The sequence below is a fragment of the Varroa destructor genome, unplaced genomic scaffold (genome assembly GCF_002443255.2).
Source record: "Varroa destructor unplaced genomic scaffold, Vdes_3.0 BEIS01000004.1, whole genome shotgun sequence".
NCBI classification, from domain to species: Eukaryota; Metazoa; Arthropoda; class Arachnida; order Mesostigmata; family Varroidae; genus Varroa; species Varroa destructor.
Window position 1 is genome coordinate 16,389,465 of NW_019211457.1, and position 26,358 is coordinate 16,415,822.

A 26,358-nucleotide genomic window follows, 5' to 3' on the forward strand; every position below is an offset into this window, starting at 1 on the left:
CGGCGTAGATACAGGGCCGTCGTGTTTGAAGGATCGGCCTTTTGGCCAGTTGGATGTAAAGGGTAAAGCCAAGTTTCTGTGTAAAGACAGGAAAAACTACAATAGAATACAAGAAGAAAAGACAGAAGTATGGTATTTCGCTGTGATATTGTAGCTGGTCATATGCATGAACGCAAAACGAGCGCAAGACGTCCGCTCCATCGACCTATTGCATTAACTATATGGTGGTACATTTTCCTCGCTATTGCCTCGCCACAAAGGGCGGGGTAATTTGGGCAATTAACGTGCATCTCCTTGAGTGCATTGGCATGACAACTATAGCCGAGTGTGCTAAATCTCAGCGTTGGCAAAAATTGTCATCAGGTAGTCATAAGAAACAAATGAAATTATAAAGGATGAGGTACTATTAGCTACTTGTATGACTGTCACGCCGTTTCATAGATGTATGCCGGAGAAAACTCAGTGAGGTCCAATGTGATTTATTCCGAGTCCACTCTCGAGAGAGGGGCACGCATGCCCTTTCTAGCTATGACATAACAGTGGACTAAAATCATTGCATTGGAAGGGTGCCAACTGCTATTTTTTACCATGCGAAGGTTCTGAAAGGCATCGCTTCTGACAAGATCCCCATTTTATCACATGTAAACTAGCTCAAATATCTGTGTCGATATGATACATGTTTCTGTTGCTAAAAATGAATAGCTTTTTATTTGTGGCAAACTAAAACCTGTTAGAGTCAATGCGTCGACTAGCGACCGTTCGGCCTTAGGATTCTAAGGACGGCTTCGAATAACACACGGATAACTTCGATGACATTCGCGCTGATCAAACGCCGTCCATGAGACAGACTCGCGAGAGTCAACGTGTTGTAGTTGTTTAATACGTAAGTTCGACGCGAACCGGGGCTGAGCTTCTATAGGCTTATTCTAGGTGATATCCTGCAAATACTCTTTAAACCTTAAAAGAAAGAAATTGTGAGACTAGTCACTATAGACGCGAGCCGTGACCGCGATTTGAGTCCTTATTTGGCATTATTTAAGGCCTTTATCTAAACACTACTGGAGTAACTATGGAAAGTATCTTGGCCGACAGATGATCTGTTTGACTGGATCCAAGCGAATAATAAAGCTGCTAAAGAAAAAAACTAGTATATAATAACTCTTCTAGCCATTACTGTTCTCTCTTATTATAATCATTATTATTATGACTGTATCGTTCTAAACAAACGAAGTAAACCTAACAATCCTCTAATAATATAAACAGACCGATGCAAGCGATCGTCTATCTGAAGACAAGTAAGACCTTTCATTCACGTCATTTCGCTTCCATCTTCTTTCGTATTCCGCCGTTCCTATTGGCGCAGTACTGCTTTGCATTGTGCTGCAGCTATTTTACCACTGCAACAAGCACAGAAAACCAGACTAACGGCAACATACACATCTTTTGCCAGTGGTAATCGCTGATCGAGTATTCGGAGCATCCTCAGACCAAGAATTGGCCCGCTTCACATTCATGTAGCTCGCATGACGCTACCTGTCTGTGTTCGCGACAAGCTTTTAACGAATAGCGAGACCTAAACGAAACGTTTGCTGACAGAAGCGTCGACACGCAGACGAAAATTGGTGTCGATCTTTGATAGCGATTTTCGCTATCGACCCGTGTCTGTACCATGGAAGAGTACCGACCACGATGATCATTTAGATTGTTGTTTATGCCCTTTGCCGACCAAATTCAACTATTCGTCTTGATATTCAATACAAAAATGGGCATCCGTTGCTGTCTTTGCGAGAGGCGGAGAGCGCCCACGCGTTGAAGGCCCTAACAAATTAGCTAGTCCTGCCACAACATGCTAAGGTCAAGCTGCGGTATATTGTAACGCTGCAGTACATAGTCAACAGTTACAGCCACCATTCGAAAGCGAGCGGCCTCGCACGAAATGCCGAGAAACGCCGTTCATTAATAGCAGCAAATGCTTTCGCTGGTACGGTATCGTTTGATAGGATCTAGGCTTTTCAGCAGCAATAGAGGAGTTTTCGTAAGCTCATCCCCGAGTAGTTAGGTGAAAGGTAATAAACATCGATGGATCGACTCTGTCGGATAAGAAAGGCACGTCAGAATTAAATTGAAATCAATTGCTGAAACAATGTTATTTACAGGTCAATAATATGCCGTCGAAACAGATGTTACTGTAGAATTTTTCAGTGGCTTTAAGATGAGCACTTCGCTCGATCTCTGTCGGAGATTCAACAGTATCGAAAAACACATATTTCTACCGCGATCAGTACCCTGCGTCTACACGTGTGCGATACGAGCAAATATGTACTATTCAATAGCTTTCAATAGCAACGTTCTGACAGCCTACCAGAGGTGCAACGACAGCCTCCTGCCGATATTAGCGATGGTCAAGTGCCAATAGTTGTGCACTGAAAGAAGAACATTCATTGTCAATCATAATGGATTTCTATGCGCTAAATACAAACATCCCGCCCAGGAATCTAAAAGGAGCTAGACGAACATTATGACTATCGGGGGTTCAGTCGGTGCGAGAACGTCGGCGTCATCCGGTATCAGCTACGCGTTCGTTGCGGCGCCAGCCATATTCCTGATTTACTGTTAAAGTCACTATTTACTGCCGATATTGACATTGGCTAACTGCACCGATTAGGTTATTTCGTATAGAGGTAGTAGTTCTTTCAGGAGTCTGAGGATTTCACGGTTGCTTTCCTTTCATGTATGCCTTTCCTCTTCCCGTTTCTCGATCTATGCCTTCATCTGCCTATTTCACACCATCAATCCTTCGTAGCACCGACGCAAAGGGCGATGACGGCCGGCGCACGGAAGCATGCTGAATTCCGTGCGCGTCCTGAAAGAGCGGTAATTCGAGCTTTCGGAAAAATCACAACAGGCCAATCGAAGCGGGGCAAGCGAAAACAATTCCGAAAGTGGGAAAAATACCCAGCATCATTTATTAATGATGCCAAACTGTGAATACGAAACTGTGTAGGACCATACATTATCAGCGGGAGTATGGCCTCGGGAGCTTGTTTGCTGGGCCCGGTTGTTGGGAACGTCTGCAAGGCTTGCCATACATTAGAATTAGCAAACATAAAACAGCTACAACCGTATGAATAGATTAGTTTTACACGAATATACGTTTATGTACAAAATGTTAAACGTGTCAAAACGGTATTACTGCTGTTTCTAGGTGTTTAATATATAGATAAAGTTAGGGAATCGGTCGTGTTTACTGCAATGTATTAGCGTTTTATAGGTGTCACAGAAGAAATGCATAATTTCTCTCATGTGTCTGACGCTCCATTCCATCCACATAAACTTATTGCTACAAGAATTACCTGCAACACAAGGACAAGGCGCTGTTTCAATAACGGCCGACCAACGTCAACAGCGGGACACTGATTCGCCGCCACCGCCGCTGACCATTGATTCATCGTTAGCATTCTCCTCGAAGAAATTTGTAGTGGTTAACGCGTGACGAGAAAGGGGACACGATAGCGTTGCGTTAAGTTTTACAAGCGAATAGTTAATTTAACGTAAAAACGTTTAACTTACTTAGGGCACACTGGTCTATTCCGCAAAGAAAAAACATGGCTGTTTCTATCGGGCCGATTGGCTAATCCCAGCCTTTACGTGTATTCGTATTTGTGACGCTTCTGTTAGTCAGTCATGAATTAATCCAACAACTGTGTTCTCTGGCTTAGCAAGAAAAATTGTACGATAATAGTTTGGCGGTCTGAGACGATGATATGTTCACCGTAGGAGTACACGTATTTCGGCAACACCTGTTCGCGTTTTCTCCATCCCCTTGCCCTGTTACCCCACCGATTGCATCCTCTAATCGTCAGTAGAATTGGCCATTGTCAGACATACCGCGGACGCATATCTTCCGAATGCTGAGACAAACTATCAGTCGAGAGAATAAAAAAATTTATCATACTATGTATTATATATGAGCAGCAACTGCCATTATTATTACTATTATGCTAATACCGTACGCCGTCTCGTCGTATACAAAACTATCCACAATATTATACCGTGGTGATGTTCTAAGAAATGCCCAGCTACCCGGGCTCGATTGCAGCGCCACCATCCGTGAATAACTAGAAGATTTCTGTGCGACGGTGGCTGCGCCGTTGACTGCTGCCGTCGCAGCGGTAGTAAACGGGCAAAATCGCTCAGACTTTGTGGCGGGTGCTTGCGACACCCGTCACTTCTGCAGCTGCTTCCTATTGTTCGACAAACATTTCCTTGACCGATTCTATTTGTTGGTGTTCCTTTTCTAATTAGATGCCGGCTGTAGCGTAACTGATTTGGCGATATGATCGACGTACGGTTTGCTCGAACTGGACATCTCCCGATAGTGGATAGGCGTGCACAAAGGGGCTAGCGATTGTAAGACAGTTCTATAGACGATGGACCTGGCCACACAGACACTTCGTAGCGGCCGGCGTGATTTAGGTAGCACGCGGATTGTTAAATATTCGTAGAGCCTTTTCATGAGTTTCAAAGCCTGCACGCCCTTCTATGGGACTATACTCATTAACTCGCCTGTATATTGAGTATAATGTAACTAGCTTATAGTAGGTGTAGCAGAAAATGCCCTTAAATTCACTGAAGTTGTTCACTGATTATCGGCTGTCAGTTGTGGCGATCTCTGCAGTGATATGTAACATCGGCAGAACCGTATTAGAGGGTTTTTTTTAACTACGCCCGGTTTTTAATTATTAAACGTGACTTCAGACGAGTCTTGCTGGATCTTCTAGACTCGTCTCCCCACCAACCCATAAACGGTAGACATTTGTCGACGATGAGGTTCGATTCAACGATAGCCGCATGGTTATACTCATCAAGACGAAGTACCTGTACGAATGCGCGTTACCCAGCCCGCCCTGTTTCGCGGTCAGTGGAAGTTCTACTGGACACGTTTACGACTTCGTAAGAGTTGAATTAGGCATCTCTATAGGTCATATCAGTCCATGGAGTTATTTTTGTTTATTGATAGGGAGCTGCAAGTTATACGGCCATGCGATATGTGCGTTAGAGTTCATTATGCCACTTTGTTTAAACGTTTCATATAACGTTAAAAAAAAGTACACACAAGTTTCTCGTTACAATTACGTTTCGATTATCTCGAATCTCTCAGCCGAAACACGATGAATACGATGCGGATCATTTGCTACTCGAAATAGTAAATACATTGGGATTACTAATTGAGACCGTTGTTCAATTTCCTCAAGAAGTCATTTACTCAACCTAGTCACAAACCTAGGAAAACCTTTGACACGCACAGCCTGTGATTGACATTCAGGACTAGTTATTCGTTGTTTACCACACATCACCATCATCAATGTCGTTGTTATCCCGTTTTTTGTCCTTGTTCCCATAGGCCGTTGCGATAACTAGCCATAACGGATAGCTATGTGACACCATCTGTTACTACCATACAGCGTTCTGATCCAGTACGATCTAATTTGGCCGGCTCAGCTATCTCTTTTTATTTATTTTTTTCTTCGGTCTTCTTGGTCGATGTTTCGTCACCGTCCATAAACACCACGGGTTAGTATTTTAATATATGCCTTCGATAGATTTCTTTTTTCGGCGAACGGGAAAAATGCTGTTAGCGATGCCGCTGACAGTGCGGCTGTTATTAATACAGCCGTCTTACTCGCATCAGGGTCCGCATCATAGCGTCTAAAATGTAAACCGTGTGCCTAACTAGAAACTACCGTATTCCGGGTTCCCCGCTGTTAAGGACGCCACGATGTACGCGTTGTCTAAATGTTATGACTACTATTTATGTGCGGTACGGCTGTAATGAAGCATGGCATCAAGTAGCTGGCTTCTTACACTACAAAACAACTTATGCCTCCACCCAGTCTCGAACCTCGCGTGTGCATCTATGTTTTGAGCTTTACGTCCGGTATCCCCTGTTCCACCAGACATAAGCTGGCTCCCAGCACGACAGAGAACAGAGTGTCTCTAAAATTCGGGCCCAAATAGGTTACCCGCTAACCTACCATGGGGACAATATACATGAATATTTGTATTCCACGACAGCAGAGAAAGCCGTCGCCCAACCAGGCAATCGCCAGCTCTAGCTCCTCCTCGTTTTTCTGTAGTCCGCGTGAGCACAGTAAGTGCCTCGATCTGCGTATGTATGTGTGAGCGTGTGCCATTTTCTATTTGGCATCATCAGCGTATCCCATTGTCAACGAATCCTGACGACGACGCATGCGCCTGCCGACAACTTCTTACTTCCACCAGTGCGCGCCATCGTTCGTCGCCCTTAAAGCGCTTCAGATCTTACGATCGCTGTGGTTCGTAGCACTACTGCTCACCATAGATGTCATAGTGTAAAGCCAGTCAGCCAGCGGAGCTGACGGCAGTACTGCCCTGCCGGCTAAACGATGACGCTGATGGCGCGTCTTGGCTGCACTGGCTGGGTCTAACGCATTCGAACGGACCATCGACCGACGGATAGACAAGGGCAGCAATGGTGACGTTAGCAGCGACATGCACCGCCCCCCGCTTTCCACTAAAGACCGCCTATTTTTATTTAAAACACGTTTTAAACCACACCTTGAGAGCGCTGCCGCGCGTTGACGGGCGGGCGCTCGGTCAGCCGGTCCAGTCGTCTGCTCGGACTGCCCGGACCGGTCGCCGGCACAACGCGGCAAGGTTGAATAATGGTTATGCCCAGTCGCCAACCGCAAGCCGCTGCCGTTAGCGATGACAAAGAACATGACGACGACCGATTAATCTAATCGTGTAACGTCAGCGCAATTTAAAAGACTGTTTCAATATAAAGGGGACGTAGCAGATATATGAAAGCGGTTCGTAGCAGGGCTGCGCGAAGGAAGTGGGCAATAGAGATCGGACAACAATGGAGCAAAAGACTTCGTTATAACCAGTCGAGACGGGCACTGATTAGTTTTCATGATAATGAATGACAAACTGCTGGGAAAGACTCAAGTAAAATAGAACGGAATGCAACAAATAATACCAGCGAGAAACCGGTGTGAACTAGAGTGACGTGTGATAAAGATCCCTTGGAACCTTGGAAATACGGACTAATTGAACTTTTTTTTGTATTCACTATCTTATTAGGTATTTGACAATTAAGTTTTTTAATATCTGAAGAGTTAATCTGAACTTTCTTACAAAACTGAAAACAAACCACAAATAATGAAAAAATAAACGATTGTCTTGATTTTTATCTTCATTATTTCAGACTAATGCCTACTATTCTACATATCTTCAAGTTTATTGAAGAATAGGATCTTTTGTAGTAATAGAAATGAATGAAAATCGAAGATCAAATGCAACGGAACGAAGCCGTAACACAGCAGGACATCGACATTTTACACCGGCCCTGAAAGGATTACTATTTGTTGTCGTATTGACATTCGTGAGGTGATCGACTACGATAGCAAATAATGTAACGCGGTTCTTTCGAATGATCAAAAAATGTCCTGCTTTCAGAATGAAACACTGGCCTTCACTTTTGCCGAACTCTGTTCTTGCATAAGTACGTATTTTGCTTTCTAATAGGGGTGAATTGTTTATGAGAACAGGGCAAATAATACCAACCGGAAGTTTAAGAGATTTAATAACTAGATCAACCCTATTAATCAATTTGGGTTAAACGAAGGTACTAAATAACACGCTTTATAGTAATTAGAATAGTTTGCTATCGATTTCCGATGCACAGTGAAGTAAGACGAGCTTCTAAAGCAAACACAAAGTGACGAAATCTATTAATTTTAGAAGCTACATAATTGATTTTGTCGAAGGGCATCTAGTAAGAGGCAGTCCTTTATGTTTAGTGTTGATCCTACAAAAATATTCTGCAAAAGCAAGCAGAGATCGTCAGAAAGCTACGCTAATCTTAGCAAGACTTAATAAAATGATTAAAGCTCTAAAAAGTTGAATAACTCTTCGAATAGTTTTTATTAACATGTCTGAAACAACAAGTCTCTAACCTCCGGTCGCATCTATTTAAAGTATATGATTTCCAACTAGACATTCCCTATCTTCCATCAAGCCAACTGTCTACGATCCTACAGAAATGCTCTATTTTATATAATCTTAATTTTACTCTAAACAAGCACACCCGCCCTAGGTCCGAGCACTCAATGGAACATCTAGATCTTCACTTGATTTCTCCTGATGGGTCCGTCCTTACAGAGAAGCCCCCGTTTCTTTAACAAAACTGACCATGTTCCCAATTTCCAATCTCCATCATCATGGCTATGGCGTCCCTTCTTTCTTTCTGTCTTTTCTTATTTCGATTCGACAACCAATGGTCGTTTGCCGACTCTGTCTATGTCACCAGGCAAACAGACACACAAAGAAGAACTTATTTCCTAATACATGCACACACCTACACAAAGATCCCGAACTGATTTTGCCTTTCTCGGTCTAGCCAACCCGAAACGCCTAGCGTCCGAAACTTGGAATCACTTCAATGCCACCGAAGTAGTTGGTGCCTTCCACCATTAAACCTTTTGGCTCTCTCTTTGTGTGTTCGTTTCTCCATGTCGTCGATATAGGCAATCCATTGGCCGCGCAGGCCGTCGGCCCCCGAGATCCGCCGCTCGTTCCCCTTTGTAGGACTTCTGTAGTTGTAAATGCTAGAAGTCCACGGCTCTAGGACATTCCCCTTGTACCTCCGCTCTTTCCGTACTGCAGCTTATGAGAGAAGGTGGTTTGCTGTAGGGGTCCGGGGCAAGGATAGGGGCAAGGCGCCGCGTAGCGCTCCCGTTGATGTTTCGTATTAAAGGCAGCGAGCTGACGATCCGATAGAGAGGCCGTGTATTTATATCCTCAGACACCCGTTCTACTCCGGGTTACTCCGGAACTGCATGCTCGTGCCTTTATCTATGTCCTTTTGCCGCTGCTATTAGCTTTCTCTGCCATTTGGCTATTTCAGCCCCTACGAATGTAGTGGCACCAGTCTTCCACCCGTTCTCTATCAGAATCGAGTACCATGCTCCTGCAAACCATCACCCAATTTCGTTTCTGTTCTTCGCACGTTTCCTTACTTTTGGTCCGTCCCGATCACCCGATTTTTATATAATAATAGTTGCCATAATAATGGTTGTCCTATTTTGCGCACTAAAAGGATGGAAGTATAGGGGTTAGCCGTTGAGATACTGTTGGATTGGTAGGTCCCTTCCTCTCTAAAAATTTCTCCCAAGACACAAACATATGCTAACGTAGGAATAGATTTTTAGAGACAGCGTAGGCTGGGGAAAACTAGCCAAATCCTGTAGCCTTTAATGACAAACGCCAAAATAAACGTATTTCAACTCTCTATGGAGACTATTATCGGATTAGATTGGCATTTCAATATGTACACATTCATGTAACTCTCATAATTATATAGAAAGCATGAAATGGAGAAAAATATATGGAACAAAATGTTTATTTATATGATTCTAGCAGACAAAATTTACTGAAAAGCTTGCTTTTACTGGTCTCTAGCCGTGTCCAATATTGGTTGCAGTTGCTTCTGGCTCAATCTATGTTATTACAAATAATAGTGGCGTTAGTTTATGAGATTGCATTGCCTTTAAATAGGTGGGTTACACTACCGAATTTAAAATAAAGGGATAGAGCTGACAATCTTGCCAAGTAAATTAAACCAGTTTACGGGCTTGCGTCGTATCGCCGTCCCGTACTTTGGGGTTCGAATAAAGCGCATTAGAGAGAAGCAATCAAAACAAGGTATCACAAAACAAATCGTACCTCAATTACGGACTAATGCGAAGTTTTTTGTACTATTGAGGTATACTTGGTTGAAGGCCTCCAGTACAGTCCATTCAGTGTTTATTGTCAAATGCAAGACTATTAGAATGACGAACTTCAAGTCTAAAAATTTATATTTGAAAAACAGAACGCCTACAATGAAGCATATTATTGAATGTCTGAACGAGAAAGACCAGCTAACTGTTGACGTATATCTTTCTGGAACTTCACAGCGTTCTTCCCCAATCGAAATCTGTTCTGCATAATCCTTTATTATCCTGCGAATCTGCATAAACCTTTTATTGTTACCGGCATATCCTTTCAATGTCCAACCGTTCCTTGCCGCAGGTCCTTCATTTAGAGGTTGGTTGTGTTGTTGGAGTGCAAGCGCTTGAAATTCCCTGACGAGATTTCATTACGACCTGCTCAGCTGACGGGGTTGAACGACGAGGTTTAAGCGTCAAGCATTGTACCCACGGAATTCAGCCCTCTATTGTGTGGTAACCTAACTGTTGTTACCGCTCAAAGCGTTACATGGAAAAGTAGTCGCCGTTGTCGAACAGCCATATTTGTCCTTTCGTTCTTCGGTTGTCCAAAACTATAATAGATTTTTAAGCACAATTTAGCGCGGCTCTGTTAACAGAAAACGATATGCTTAACTTGGCCCAGAGTGGTTCTAGAGTGACGCTTTACCTAAAAACAGACGCTAATGTAATATTACAGACTAATGTTAATAAACGATTTTATCTGACCTGTGGAAAAAAAATCAACTTTAAAATGATTGCAGTTCTGTTTCAAAAATATCTTAAAAAAAATGCTGTTATCTCACAAAGCTTTGCTAGATGACGCTAATGCTCTGTCTGATAATTCTACATAATTAATCTTCGTTGTCGTTTTGCTCACTCGCTTCGTTCTATATATATATATATATATATATATATATATAACATTCTTTGATTGATTCTATAAATTTGTTTAGCTGAATGTCACTACGCGGCAACATATAAACACCTATTAATTATAGAAAGTTTATCACCTACATAGGGTTCTCGGCCCGTCTTTGTCGGCTCCCACCGTCGTCCCGACCGTTCCTTCAAGTTCAACATCAAACTGCTGCGAACCAGAGGAAGTATCTTGTGCCGCTGCCTAACCGGCTTCTTGGATCTAAGGACCTGGACTTGAGTCCTTACTGGAGTTGACAGTTTGGCCTGTTCGTATGGTCGACGTCGACGGGCGTCTGTGTGCGGGCCCATGTATGTTTAGGATGCGGGGTTTGTTTTGGGCCGGGGCGTGTGACGTTGTTTTGGGGAAGTGCGGGCAAAATAAAGTCGAGAGAGAGTGCACGAAAGAGAAAGAAAGTTGGGACGCTATACTAAAACTACTGTAGAGTGTCAGAGCAGTCGGACCAGCCGGGTAAGAGAGCCGTTAAGATCCGGTTGCCCATAGTTACCCCTGTCCCATCTTGCCCCAAGAGAAAAAGAATCCCTATATAGTGAGAATCCCGCATAGGCTGAGGGATGCTGGCACCGGTGTCGGCGACGGGAAAGGCGAAGCAAGTCGACGCGAAACGCGGGCGAGCGAAGTGAAGAGCCTGTTTACGTGCTTTTGCCTGCCTCAGAGGAGCTCCCACCGTCGGCTAGAGTTGGAGTTAGCCGGGGTTTGGCGTACTGGCCTTCCGCCGGTTGGGACCCAAACCTACAGAGAGCCCGGGAAATAGGCCCTCGCGCTCAACTTACCCTGGTTGAACGACACTTGAGAAGCGACCGGGGGTTAGCAGAGTCAGGAAAGCCCAAGGAGCGGGGAAGGGGCTGGACACAGAGCTTTAGCTCTGGGGCGCGTCGCCTCAGAGCCATCAAGCTCTACTGCTACCGGAAGGCACTCCGTACTGTAGGAGTGCGATTGGCCGAGGGAAACTTGTTGCCTATTGTTTGGCGCGTTTAGAGTCCTCAACAGGGTCTACTCGAACTGCACAGTGAACGCCGGGTTTAACCACGACAGGGACCCGTTTGAGAGACTCGAATCCATTCGATATTGGCTTTTTTATACTCTCAAACTAACCAGTGTTTTAGCAACAAGTCCTAGTTTCGTCAAGGAAGTCTATGCTTTTTTTTTCTAATCCAAGCAGTCCTAAAGTTATTTTATTCTTTAACTTAAAGATGGCATTAAGTTAAAAATTAGTAATGCGCAACTTGTGATTTTCTTCTTCTTCTTTCTGTTGAAATACTTTACTAGTAGCCCACTATTTTCATGCTCTGCTGGCCTACAATCCGCGACAAATAAATGAACAGAGCAAATGTGCCGGAATGGTAAAAAAAAAACTAGAAAAGCGATGCATTTCTACCTAACATACTGTTTCACTTCTACAACATCTTTGTGTACTAACTCTGTCGACTAATGGTGAACGAGGCGCTTCATATGAGTCCTCGTCCCTTCGTTGAGCCACTAGCGCAATAAGCCAAGAATATACTCAGCATTACTCTAGACCTATTGCTGAGAAACCGTCATTCATTTTACTGCCATCTGGTGAAATTAATGAGCAAAATTATTCTTTACTCGATAGCGTTTGTTCAACACAGGCCTGCCAGTTGGCCTCAGCATAGTTAGATAAAATCCGAACGTCTGCTACGTACAAAAAAGAGGGCGGTAACCTTTTTAGGGAAGGCACCTTGCTTGAAATGAATCGTGCCTGGATAGTTTTACATTTGCATACAGAGTTAGGAAAATGGAGGCACTCAAAATCATATCTAAAGCAGGCCCAATGCTGTCCCTTATTTGTTTGGCTAGTTTGAACTAGATGCAGAATCTGGAGGACTGTTAATCGCCTAGATGAACGCGTTCATTTGACGTCAACACAAGTTGACGTTTAACGTTTGAGCTTACGCTATACGTCCTGGCTCTTTTGCTTTGCAAGCGTTAGTAGTACTGTTCGATGCGATGTCACGTACGTAAATACGTTAGCGAAACAACATCTAGGCGACTGAGAAACTGAGCGGGCAGGCTGATTGGCTGGATAATATAACACCAACGGGCGTTCACTTTTATAGAGCGTCTATACAAAGAAAGCTTGCAGTGACCAGAGTAGCGGCGTCAATAGACAGCAGGTGCCGGTTACCGACGGCAGTGAGGCTGACGAGATATTGTGGAGAACAATTGCGACTTGTTTATATATTAGTAATGATCTGATAGGTGGACTGCCTTAACTTCCAGCAGACAAAGCTTCCAGTCGGCTGATGCGTGCATTACGGCAGCATTAAGACTGTTACTTTCTGTCGCTCGTGTAATTTCTGTGCCTAGCAAACTATTGGCGAAGGTGTCGGCGGGAAGACTCTCCTCGATTATGGGGAAACCAGGCTAGAAATGTAAATATGGCATTCAAAGTCTAAATAGGTATTAGCTGGAGTTGTGCTTCTTTCAGTTGGATTCTTTAGCAGCAATTAACGACGAGCTCTCTAAGTGTACAGGTAATACGTATCGTTTCATCAGTGTGTTTCGCATAAGCGCCCCTGAAAAGAAAGAAAATCTCTTCATTTTTACGCGCAGCTCGCTTGATTATAGTCAGTCGAATGTGGCAATACGAGCAAACTGTTCATCGGACTTCAAGAAAGACAATCGTAGGAGCGACAAAAACACCGCTAAACTGGGTCGCCCTGGCATCTGCCCCACCCATTGTCCAGTGATCTCAGTTGCTCCGTTGGCAAATCGGGTCATTCTGATCATCGAATGACGACATCGAATAAAGAAGATTTACCAATGGGACCTATAGCTATGTCTTCTCAACGTTTCTTGTAAATACTGAAGCTTGACAAGCATGCAAAGCCGTAATACGCGAAGATACCATGCACCAGTACAGGCAGCTGTATTATGTTAGAGCAATAAACTAAACAGCAGGAAAACACCGACAAACTGGTGGTGAAGTGTGATTTTATAACAGTCGGCGGCCCAGCGGTTTGGGTAAGTGTGCTTTGAAGAACGTACATTTGTATATGCTTAGAAAGAAAAAAACATCTAGAACAGCATAATGAATACTATACAGTACAAGCGCTAACAAGTAGAACTGGTCTTTATAGGCAGCCGTATCGGAAGTAATTTACATGTAACATGTACAGAAGGTAATTGGCACTTCGTATGTTGGATAGCCTTTCGAAAGATAGCAACACATCGTTTATCAGACGACTGATGTGAATTTAAAAAATAGCTTTTTAGTGCCTTTGCACAAACGTTACAGATCACGTGAGCGAATTCTCACATAATTCTACATTCTAAAATATCGTACCGCTTCACTAAAGCAATACTTCACTATTACGCTGCTATGCTTCACTCCCAACATTGACTCATCTTGCCAAAGGCGCAGTGTTACTGCATCAGTTCCTTTTGCGCGTCCTGCAGCGGATCGCGCAGCAGCAATAGCATTGTACCTGTTTTGGCAGCGTCGTAACGCGCCTCGCCTCGCCTCGCCTCGCATACTTTCCACCGCGGCCGCGCCAGCGCGTCAGACTAAGCAATGTTAAGCGAGAAGGAAACAAGAGGGAGGGGGTGGTGCCAAGGAGACTCAAACACGAATCAGAACAACAACAACAACGGCGACGGCGACGGCGGCCGCTCCCCGCCACCAGCAACGAAGGAACTGACAGTCACATACACACACAAATACACTCTTAGATATACACATACATACATACATACATACACACACACACACAGACACACTAGAAACAACGCGGCGATCTGCCGGCCGGTCAGCCAACCAACCCACGACTGCGATCGAAAGAACGATACGACGAAAAGCCGCCGCTCCTGCACCCGCTGCTGTGCCATTTTGGAGTGGAGAGGGTGGGCGTCTGGGCGCGGCGGCGGCGGCGGCGGCGGCGGCCGCGGCTGCGATGGCGGTGCATTTTAAAGTTTTAACACAGCGCAGACCTGAGGGCTGCCCGATCCATTGGTAGGGGGCGTAGCGATCGGCTCGCTGCGTACGAGTAGACAGCGTCGACTGTAGGTACAGGACGTAAAACACGAACACGGCGCAAAAAACACGGTTGTGTATTTGACAAGCCATTAAAAATATTTTTGGTATTTTCATTGAAACTAAAAGAAGACATATTTTACCAACATTCAGTTCTGAAATTCGCCTTTTGAGAACCTAATCATTAATTATGAGAAGACAACGACGAAGGGTCATATAGGAAAAATGTGGGTGGAAGTATTAGTAGTAAATAAAGTTCTGAGGGTCGGACTAATGGTAAGTTAGTTTTTATTTCTTGATTTCTCGAAGAACTTGTTTCCGCGTTTGGATAAGTGCACAAAAGAAGAGTTGGCATAGTGGCCGATAACGTCCGTTCTCAACACGACGTGCATGCTCTACTTGCGTAACCGCGACCAAGCCGATGATCACAGCATGCATACTATCTGACTCCACTGTCGACCTATAGGCACTTCTTGAGTAGTCGCCATCTTGCGAAATCGTATACTCTTACGGATACTGAACAAGTACCTTCCTTTCTAGTAGCATCGCGCTCCGATGCTCAGTCATCCTCAGCAGAGGGCTCAAAACGACGACTACGCAGAGTGGTAATGTGACTAAGATCGCAACTAAAAAGCTCCCTCTATCCCGGCCTATACTTTTTCGAGTGCACCCACCACCGAAAGCGAAGATTTGGCAATTTCGCGGGCACCACACGCTGGCCGTTACCCAGCAACTCTTACTTCTCCTATTTTCTCTGTGCGTTCATCATGGTCCGACTACCCGGCCCATTGCTGCTATCCGTCCCGATTTCCTTTTCTCCATTATTTTTCTTCTGTGCATCGTCTTCACTGTCGTCGAGCTTCGTCACCTCCGGCGGCACATCGAGGAGCCAAAACGACTCGAGTTGAAAGGGCTCATTTCCCATCTCGTTCCCCAAACCCCTGCTCCTGCTATACTTCGCTCTTGAACGCCCCTTTGCCATAGTCCCGGTCTCGATTAGTATTATGTGCCGACCCCACTGCATCCCACCACCATTCGCCTAGAAATGACTGAACCTTACTGTACCCTCGCTCTGCGAATATGCCCCTGTGTACTTGATACTGCAGCGGGGCAGTGGCGGACGCTGTGCAGACCAAAGCAAAACTTGGGTGCGAGCGTTAGAAAGCACCAGAGACTCTTGCTACGTGTCGTCCTGCTCCTTCTATCCACGCGCCTGCTATAGAAGAAGTGTTGCGGGGGAGTAGTTAAGTCGGTTGGGTCGCCTTCAGTCGAGGCTCTCAGACTCGACGAAGCGTTGTCCATCGAATCGTTGCTGGGATGGCTTACTAGACACTAGCGCTGCGCTTTGCACACTCCCTGGGGGTGACCAATGTAAGAGTAGCTGGTCAGCAAGTTCGGCGAGCCACGTCGGCTCAGCTTGATCGGGTTGGGTTTCTTCTTAGCTGCTTCTACCGCGTGTGGCAACTCCGGGATGTGCTCGCTTTCTCGTCGAAAAGTAGATGGACGCAAGTCAAGGAGTCGCAAGGCAAAGTATCTCACTCCTCCTCTTCATCGTGAGCTCCTTTGATCGCCAGCGCCACAGTCTTCATTGTAATAGTGAGAGATAAAGAGAAAGCTTGCAAGCGAAAGAACGAAAGGGAACTCTAATCTGAGGATGTAAGGAGGGAATCGTCATCGCTGGGGAGCTGAAACTAAGCTGAGCTGGACGCCACACCCCACTCTCTACCCAAGTTACACATACAAAGAGAATTCGTAGGAGTTCGAGCGAATAAACGAAAGTACATGAAACGTACACAAACGCTTGAAACAATTACGTGACACTGATATACTATAAAGTTATGATGAGTATGCGGTCATTCAATGAATACATTTGGTAAAATAAATTTCGCTTAATCGTATTGTATTTGCCGATATGATTCAAAACGGCTTTTGTGAATCATACTGGCGATAAAAATTTAGATTTAGCCACAGAGCTGATGAATGATAGGGTACAATTGAAGTACAATCGAAATACAACATAGTAATGATTGGCTTACCAGACTGTACGTCAACGACGCTTGACGCACTATAACACACAAAAGGAAAACTCAAAAAAGGATCCCCTCGATACGCAGAAGCGATCGACTTGTCCCTCCAAAGTTGATTGCGTGTTTTGGCGTATCTGATCGACTACATGCCCTTATTTACGTACAAGTGCATCATACAACATCGATCTTTCTGTCCTCCTGTGTTGGGAATAACGCCAATCAGACTTTATCATCTATAAAATGTATGTAAATGCTTCGTCTACTTTCCAACTCGAATCTATACTTCACGAAGCAGATCATTATGTATGCAAACGAAGCGATAAAAGCACAAAGAGCAGACTGACCTCCGTGTAGCACAACGTCGTTGTCTGCCCCTTTCAGCATAACAGAGCTATAAAGCTATATCCTGTTATTTTCATCATCCTCGTTATACTTTCAGCATTTGCCAGCAGCAGCAGCAGCAGCTTTTTTCCTTCGCTTTGTGTCTTTTCGAGGTCGAACAGCAATTCGTTATCTAGAACTATCCCCTGTGCTCTACCGAAGGGTCTCGGAGGCATCCTTTATCATTGGTGCACCGTCTGTCTCATGGCAATGGAGGCAGGCAACAAAGTTATTGGTCGTACCCAAAAGAACTCTCGGTTCTCAGAGAAACTCGCATAGAACGCTCTTCGCCATTGCTGTTGCTGCTGTTGGCCAGCGATTGCGAATCGGCAGCTCACAGTCGCCATCGTAGGGCTGCGTTTATGCCTGTGCGTGTCCTTCAGGCGCACTACACCCTGCACACGTCACCTACAAGCTAAAGGCAATAGCTAGCTGCGCTGACACTCGCCTCGCCTACGACGCTTGCGCTTTGTCGCCGGTGCCTCTCTAATGCTATTGGTTCGCTTCTCTCCACCGAAACACCCCCCCATTCGTGTGTCAGCCTATTCCTCTGTGTGGAGTCTCCTGTTCGCGCTGCCGGTCGACTGTCCGGTGCAGGCACAACTTACTAAACTCACCTAACCCAGCTCCGCTTAGCCTAACAATTTCTCACATGGACAACGACTGCTCCACAAGGCGCGTTCTAGTTTAGCCCCTCCGTCGCTCCTTACAGGTCTATCCCTTGTAACGCCTGGTCTACCAAACTCACAGCTCGTTTCTTTTCAGTAGTAGCGACTTTTTCCTCTACGAACAGGTCGGGCAGAGACCGTAACGTTGGCAGCATCAGTCAGAAGGAGATGCAACGAATAAGCAAAAACTAGAGTGCTCTAACCACACTGCCGCTGCCGCGACAACTCAAATCGAGGAAACATTAAGCTAATCCACGGAGTGAGGTAATGTTTGCTGGTTGGCCGAGATAGTGCCTTGGGGAAGCAAGTATATGGAAGGGGGTCAATAAACGCTGAGAGCGAATCCTTCGCATTCCCGTTGGTTTCCTTGACGGCACCATCTCCTCGTCGACGTCGCTTTTCGACGTAAACGCCTAAACTAGCTACTCAACCAAACGAACAGGATATGAAACGAGTTATACACAGTGATGGCCTCCGGTCACCAGATCAACGCTGGCTTCGTTGCCAGAGCCGCATATGAAGACAGACCGGCAACGCATCTTCCCATCACCCTGTCGTTTGTCAGCTAGCCAGTAAAAAAAACTACAGCATTCTGCCAGCACTAGTCGCGGCTTCACTTCTGTCAACGAGATCCACAAAAATTAGCTTTAATTTTTAAAAGTATCACTTATATTTGGCATGCACCTGCCATGTCTCCTGATATCTCTGGTGTTTCCTTCGTAGCCGTATCTAAATCTATTCTTGACGCTACACTGCATTTCCGATGCCTCCAGAACTGCGTTCACTCGGCTGCTCTGTGCTGCTGTCGCTACCTTTACTGGCCTGGACGACAACTGTACGACGCTAGGCCGTAGCGACAAGAGCAACGATGTTGGTATCGACGCCATTTTCTATCGAAAGGTGAGAAGGAGGGGACACTCTAAGAGCAGAACGAAGACGAAGTGAAGAAATATCACACATACAGCACAGCCACCCATGTACCCAGCGATCCTAGTATCCATCTACTCTCAGAAAGCCAAGTCATCGTGAACCAAGGAAGACGAGGGGTCATGGGACTTTACTTGTAGCGGCGCAAACCAGCACAGGGCACAACTTCGCTAGCCGTAGAATATTATCCCTTACCGGCTTAGGTTAGTGGGGACTGCTGGCGCTAGCCCTACTGCTACCTGCGCTGCATTCACCAGCTTCCATCGTAGCCCGTTGCTGTGGGGTGATTCTTCGTCGTCGTTGCTTGCCCCCGTCATTCTGTCTCCGTTCATCGACGAGAGAATGCAGCATCAGCAAAAGTCAGGTACAGGGGACAGGGCATGAAGTCTGGGTTGTAAAGGCCTGCTGGGGGTTTCTTGGAGACCTGGAGGATTAAAGGGAGGCTATTGGGGGTGGACGCAAGGACTGAACGGAAGGCCATCTTTCCTGCTGCCGATTTCGCTGTTTTCCTTCACCAGCAGCCGGCGAACCTGGCAGTGCATGCCGAACATTGATCCCCTCTAACGACTAGTGGTATGTGCACCACTCAGCCAGACGACCAGATACGCACGGAACCTAGACACCTTTAGTGCTTTAGTAGGCAGCAGCAGCAGCAGCACAAGCCGGTAGCAGTGTCATTCGAAAGCCTCCATTCGTTCCGAACCTCTTCTACTGCTCGAACGAACGAACCACTATAAGATCACGAGGCCAGTTGGCGAAATCGATCGTGGTGACGACAGAAAAGATAAAAACAAGTACTATCACCATTTTACTATCTACAATGAAAAACATACCTTGAGGCTTATGTGCGAAATTAATTTTACGCATATGACCTTTCCTTTCCCAGCCAACACGAGCATTGTCTCTGCTCTATAAGATATATGTACGCTTCACATGTGCCCCATAAGGACTTTTCGCTGTTTGACGGCAGTATTGATGTAAAGGTCATCACTACCAACATTGTATGCCTATTTCTACTGAGAAACAGAGAGGGCAAATTCCTTCGTAGCAACTGCTGTAGCAGTAGTAGTGCAGTATGCTCATAGTGATGGGAATTTCTCTTCACGTTTTGTGCGACTCAATCCTACGGACCACCCAGTTGCCCCTCAGATTTTAAGACAGCTACGTTACCATCAGTTCCGCCATTGTACCTCAACCGGCACTAAAGATTCTGTCGCTAGTACAAGGAAAAGGAGACGAAGTGCCAGCGCGTTTGGCATGGTCGTCTACCGACTGGGCAGCCCAAACGTCCAACTAATGCTGATGCTGGCCTCGATGCAACCGGAACGCTGGCCTTCTGTCGACATAAGAGGCTTTTTCCTGGTCGGTTCCTTTTTTGCGTCCTTTTTGGCCCCGCTACCACTGTCGCTGCTACCAACGCCGGTACTACCTTCACCCCCGCGCCGTTGCGGCACTGCTGCTGCTGCAGCAGCCACCGTCACCTCAGCCAACAACCCCCAAAAATCCCCAACAATAGAGGATAGTAGCAGCAGCGCTTTTCCTACTTTTTTCCTCGTCTCTTCTCTCCTGTGTGTTCCTACTAGATGAAACAAACTGGGCCAGACAACCATCGCCCGCCGGTCGAAGCAAGTCGCCTACTAAGCCATACGGGTGAGCTTGAGTCCGCGTTGTTCCCTTGTTTCTTTCAATCGTACAGCAGCGAAGAACGACAATATACCATGGATATCAGCATCAACATCGGCTGCTACTACTGGCCGAGGTACGCCGTTGGCCAAGCTCAACGCAGACATTGGGTGGAAGCAGTAAGTGGCTGTCGACTGCTGCCAGCCAATGCTGGCCTGCAATGGCTCTCCGGATTCGATAAAACCTGGAGCAGCCGCGGCAGCAGCATAAGAAAGGAAAGCGCGTAGAGTAGGCCAGCCCTCGTTCTACCCACTCCGCGCACACATACTTGTGCAGCGACAGTAGAAGCATGAGGTGAAGGAGAGGGAACTATCTTACTCCCGGGAGGTGAAATACCCCTCAGTCGCCTCTGTTACCAACCGATGCTGCCAGCAGCTGGGGGACCTGGGAAAACTAAGAGAACCGAAGAGCTGTCCCGCTCAAGCGGCGGAAATAGTGTTGGCGAGTCTTCAGGAGCTGGTAGTTTGCTTTTACGAAAAATAGGCCATACTTGTAAACGCAGTAGGCATGGTATCAAGGGTTTGGCGCAGTTTAGTGCTCTTTGCTACGGAACATCAGTAGTAGCATTGGTGAAGGAGCTTAGTAATCGAAGGATTTCAAAAGAACTCTGTGCTTACTTGACTCGCTCAGCCACCTTAAGTTTTTGAGGAATCGATTTCACAGAGGGCGCTAGCATCGAATGGGTTGGCCAGTTCTTGGAATAGTTGAATCCTTCAGAGAATTATGTGGACTTCGCTGGTGCACCCTGCTAGATGCAGGTAAATGTAACAGACAGAGTGGCGCGACTCGCGAGTTGGCGGGTGCTTCGCGCAAGTCTCTATCTTGGATTCTTGTTCATAAAGGCAAGCGGAGTGTTCCAAGCAACCAACCAATGGCCGCGAAGCTGCTGATCCACGGTCCAAGAAAAAGTCTAAGTCCCGCCATCGTTATAGCCGTTGGCATGACACGACCATCCCCCGTAGGGAGGCCGGATAAACAGCTCGGCTAGGATTTCTAATAGTGGCGATTTATGTAGCGGTTGTGTAATGGGAAGCTCTCTCAAATTTATGTTCGTCTTTTTTAATAGGTAACTTTGGCAAGCTAAAGGTCGGGAAGTAGACAATTTTTTTTTTTGTTTCTATCGTGTGTTTTTAGATGATACGGACAAAGAGGCCAGTATTTTTGTAACCTTAGGAGTTTCACCTATAATTTATTGTTAAATTTGTTCGATTCTGCTGTTTGAGTAGGAATCGCACGTATGACATGTATAATCGTATCGACGAAAGCTGTTAGTCGAAACGCGCATGTACTCTGTACTAGATTATTATTATTTTCTTGGTCAATACCTATCACCCGTTGGTAATGTTCATCACAAATAGGAATCATAATACTAAGCTGTTGGACGGGGTTCTTGCTCTACAGTATTTGTTTGTCCAGCCAATGATCCACTGCGCTTCGAGAAGTCCACTATCAGTAGACACCTTCCAAGCTTTGCCAAAAAGAGCAGATCAACAAACATTCCCCCAGCTCTTCGTTACGAGAAGTCCAGCGTCTGCTAATTTTTCCCGGAGATCCATTGGGACCGCATGCTCGAAGCTGACGGTAAATGCTCGGTGCCAACGCTCGGTTCTCTCCATTCCGTAGTCATCGTCGACGGATGTAGTTAGACGCCGTATGTTGCTGTGAACCCGAATACGAGCTAGCCTTTTATAAGAAGAACGAGTGCAGCCAGTTAACACGATGGGCTAGTGGGGCTGGGTATGACATACGAGACATTTATTTGTGTTTGCGTTGGTGATACTCTGGTTACGCTTGGCAAGTAAAAAGAAGAGATCACTGCCCTTCCCTTTCTTCGCGTTCGGTTTGGCTGGGCCCGAACCTGGCCACGAAGACCAGAGAGTTCGTTGTGGGCTTTGATGGCCGATGTTCAGGCCCAAACCGGTGACCAGTGTCTCAGGTAGGGAGTCGACTTTGTCTTTTTGTATACGTTGAAAACGAGTAGTCCTGCAAAGGAGAGTAGTCCGGCACCACCTCTGGCATACGCAGCAGACATAGCTTCGAATGGATATTGATCACACCGTCAAACTGTTCATCACAACGCAGATCTTCGATGACGACACCATTGCCATCAGGCCGATAAGATCGTCGTTCGGAATGTTTAAAAAGGTCTTTGTCGTAAAACCTGTTGAATTACGCTACAATGTGCTAAGTTTAGAATTAGATGAATCAATTGTTTATTATATGATGTCATCATGGATATAATGGTGTCTTAAACGATACACCCCTAAAACCACGGGCACTTAAAAGTACACATAAAAATTATATCAGTTTAGCATAGATATATATATATATATATATATATATATAGGGCGAGTCAAAAGACTCCAGACAGTTCTTGTTCAGTTGTAAAAAACAACTTGAAACAGCTTGACCGAAGCTTATGGCCAGCTGGAGAAAGATACCGTCAATTAACGTTTTTAAGCTATTTTTGAGAAACTCTTTTTGGGCTATTTTTGAGTATAGTATAACGCTTAATGCACGCTCATTGTGTATGGAGGACACCAATAGTGTTCCACGAAATGTCTTCAATGCCCAGTTTAATTTACAGTTAATACAGATGATAATCTCATTTGAGTCTCACTTATCTAACGAAAGACCACGACATATGATTATGAAGCACATATAGTTATGACATATGTGGCAATCCTAAATTGTCTGTGGATAGGCTAGTTGTTTAGTGTATGATAAATCACCTACTTGAAACCCATTGCCTGCACGATATTTGCTGTTCCTTTGCCATGTCGATATTGTAATGGCTACAGATTTTTTGTGGCGTCATCAGTCCCCAATAATGAGGTTCAGAGCCTGTTTGTTGAGATGGACAAATGCAAATTCCCACATTATCATAGTCATAGACATATATTAGGACACCGAAGAAATAATTTCTTTACAACGAGGTAGTCAGACACGAAGTGATTTAATGTATCACAAATGATATTGCGGGATGTTTGCCGTATAACGGAATAATCACCTTGACTGTAATTACGTATACCACATTGCGGGCTAGCGTTGTCGTCAAAGGGTCCAGCTGTTTACGACGCGTCGCCAAGCACAATACGCTTCACCTTGGATATAAGAACGCCGTGTTCGTATACATCGAAGTGGGAAACCGTTTTAATACGACCGTACTATTTCGATATAGTGCAACGACGAAACGCACTTCGTCTCTTCCGAAGCGTCAAACAAACTAACGAATAGAGAAGATCCAGTGAACGCGAGCCACACAGCAGCGTAATGCCGATAATTGATGCGGATGGACGTTCTACGTATCGACGTCGGCCGTTGAATTGTTGGCGATTTTTATCCCATTATAATTGTTCTCTATGGATGAATATCTGTTTGTCACCGTGAACTGGCACCGATTTAGGTTATCACTACTTATCTGAAGCGAGTGTGTGGCGTGCTCCGTTCTTCGTGTGCGGATCTAGATCGAGCAAGACCCAAATGATCCTATTGTTATCGGTTTATCCCGGTTAGGTTCCGTATCTATTTTGCCTAGTATATGACGCTTAACCCATACTCCTTGATTCACTATAAAGATCGATTCAAATCCTGAATTCGAAGCTGGAATCTGTCAATTTCTGTCTCCGATCAAATAGATCAGAGGGGTCGACCGTCCTTCAGACTGTCATGCCTATTCGACCTGCCGCATAAAGAGATTTGATCATGGTAAGCATCGCTCTTGGTTGACATAGGCCACGGAGTCAGTTTTTCTTGTTTGCATAACACCAACTCAGACATTGTGGAAGCAGTTAACGTTGAGGATGCACGTTTCTGTTGGGAAGCCATTTACTATTTAGCGGGCTAAAAACAAGAGTCACATTTACGGCCGTCTGTCTACAATGAATCTGGGACCTTAGTCACGTGAAAACATCACAAAAACACGATTACGGCTATTGTGCTTTGTGATTTCGTGATACCGCCTTTAATGACTTCTAACACTGCCTGTAAACCACAGGGAACGCCAATTAAAGTTACATTTATTCATCTGTAACTCTTACTTATTCTGCTGTTAAAGATTATGTATCGATCATCTCGAATCGTTATGGACGCCATCACAACGCCAATTTGATAAGTGGTCGCTAGTAAAAAAAATAATACCATTTATAATGGTGCCTTCTTTTTTCTTACGAACCGTAGCTGCAGTAGATCTGTAACCCAACTTTCGTTAGTTGTCTGGCGTTTCGTATGCTTCTCGCAGGACATCAACTGCAACGGCGATGACAGGGACGGCGACTGCTGCAGAGGAATATGAGCTCCGAAACATCAGGGTCCGATTCAACGCCTTTGCACACGCTCCTTTGCCTATTCTCCTATTAGTGATTTTTCACGGGGCGACGCTTCAGATCGTTGCGATGTCATGTCACTTGACGTGCAAAAAACGCTTGCCGTCTGAGCTGTTCACCGTCGATTATTGGCACGTTGTCGGACGGAAACCCGTACATCTTGTAATACTATCAGGCTATTCGCCCTGTCTACTCTTGGGCCATTTTCTACACGAGGAGACCTACACAAACAAAGGTTTCTGTCTCCAACGACGCTTCCCCCCATTCCAATAGCCTACATTCCGATAGGCGTTTGCGTGTTTCGTTTTCGTTCGGCAAGTCGCTCCCTTACAGCTTATGTGCTATGCAGTGATTTTCGCGCGTCACGGTACCTGTCCATATCGACACTACTACCCGATGTCAGGTCATCCGTACAATGTTGTTTTGTTGTGTGCTTATTAAACGGGCTTGTCTCGGCGACAGCAATTTCTATAAGCTCATTGTAAGACGCCCGAGTGGCGCTTATACTTCCACTTTAACTCAGCCACTGGCTACTGCTACATATCGAAATGTTCGAAACTATTCCCAACGGCGATGTCGATGGCGCCGCTGAGCTCCAAGCTGTGCTAAACTAGGCAAGGCAGTCACGAATTCAAGACGGACAGACTTTGTTTTCGAAGGGCGTAGAGAGCCTTAGATGCTGCTTGGTGTACGAATGACAGACGGACCCCCGCCACCGTCAACAACCTTGGTAAGGATCGATGAAACTTGTTGCATCGGAAACATAGCAACGAGAACATATAGGAAAAAACGCCTGCGACCTAAGAAAACGGCAAGGGGAAAAGGTATGGTGTCTATGGGCACTGACGGAACCGTGAGCGGGAAGGGTCGCACACAACTTCAGGCTGCAGCTTAGGCTAGCGTGACTGGGCGCACGGGCGTTATTTTATCTGAAAAAAAAAGGAAAAGAAAAGAGCTAGGAACCAATTGCAAAAAAGCCCGTCGATAGGGTCTGGGGCCGATGTTCGTTAGATTCTCTTTCGATGACGATTATGATCATGGCCCCGATGAGGCGACAGATTTGTCAAAGGAAAGATGCATTATTGTCGATCAGTTCAATTCAAAAGCCCGAATCAAACAATAAACATTCGCTGATTTTAGATAGAACAATTCGGCTGATAGAAAAAAGCTTTTATCAAGCGCCTCCGTTTAATTCCGAATTCCCTAGTTATATCATTTAGTTGTTTTCGTCGACGTCTTTAGCAATCGTTTTATTAGCTATCGATCGTTATTCTAGTAGAAAGCGTTCACTTAGTAATGCAAATGCTAAGTTGGCGAGGCTCTCTAGGTAATTTTCTTGTGTCCGGAATTGGCCGAAATGCCGCAGGAAGATCTTATGTCAATGCTAAGTACAGTCAGTCGATTCAGACGTTGTCTCGGTAATTGGAAGCGGTAGCGTGCTGTCTTCAACAATATCCTGTTCATGCTGCTGAGTCCAAGATAAACTTCACTCACGCGAAGATTTGATTTTACTTCGGTTCGAAATTGCGAATTAAATATAAACCGAGATCGCCATGTTCCGATATGCCGGACAGTCTAAATCCGGCCACAGGAAGTCGTAATTCGCGGCGGCGGCGGCG

The 26,358-nt window shown here is 45.4% G+C and overlaps 1 long non-coding RNA gene across 2 annotated transcripts in view; it reads left to right on the forward strand.

Moving 5' to 3' along the window:
* Window positions 1–26,358, forward strand: part of LOC147755899 (uncharacterized) — a 72,077-nt gene that overhangs the window by 18,439 nt on the left and 27,280 nt on the right. Inside the window, exon 2 of one of the 2 annotated variants that reach the window (XR_015326715.1) lies at window positions 7,250–7,907. The exons of the other annotated variant lie outside the window; for it this stretch is intronic. This is a non-coding gene — a long non-coding RNA (uncharacterized LOC147755899). Of the gene's footprint in view, window positions 1–7,249; window positions 7,908–26,358 lie in introns of those variants that run through there. 2 annotated transcript variants of the gene reach the window in all.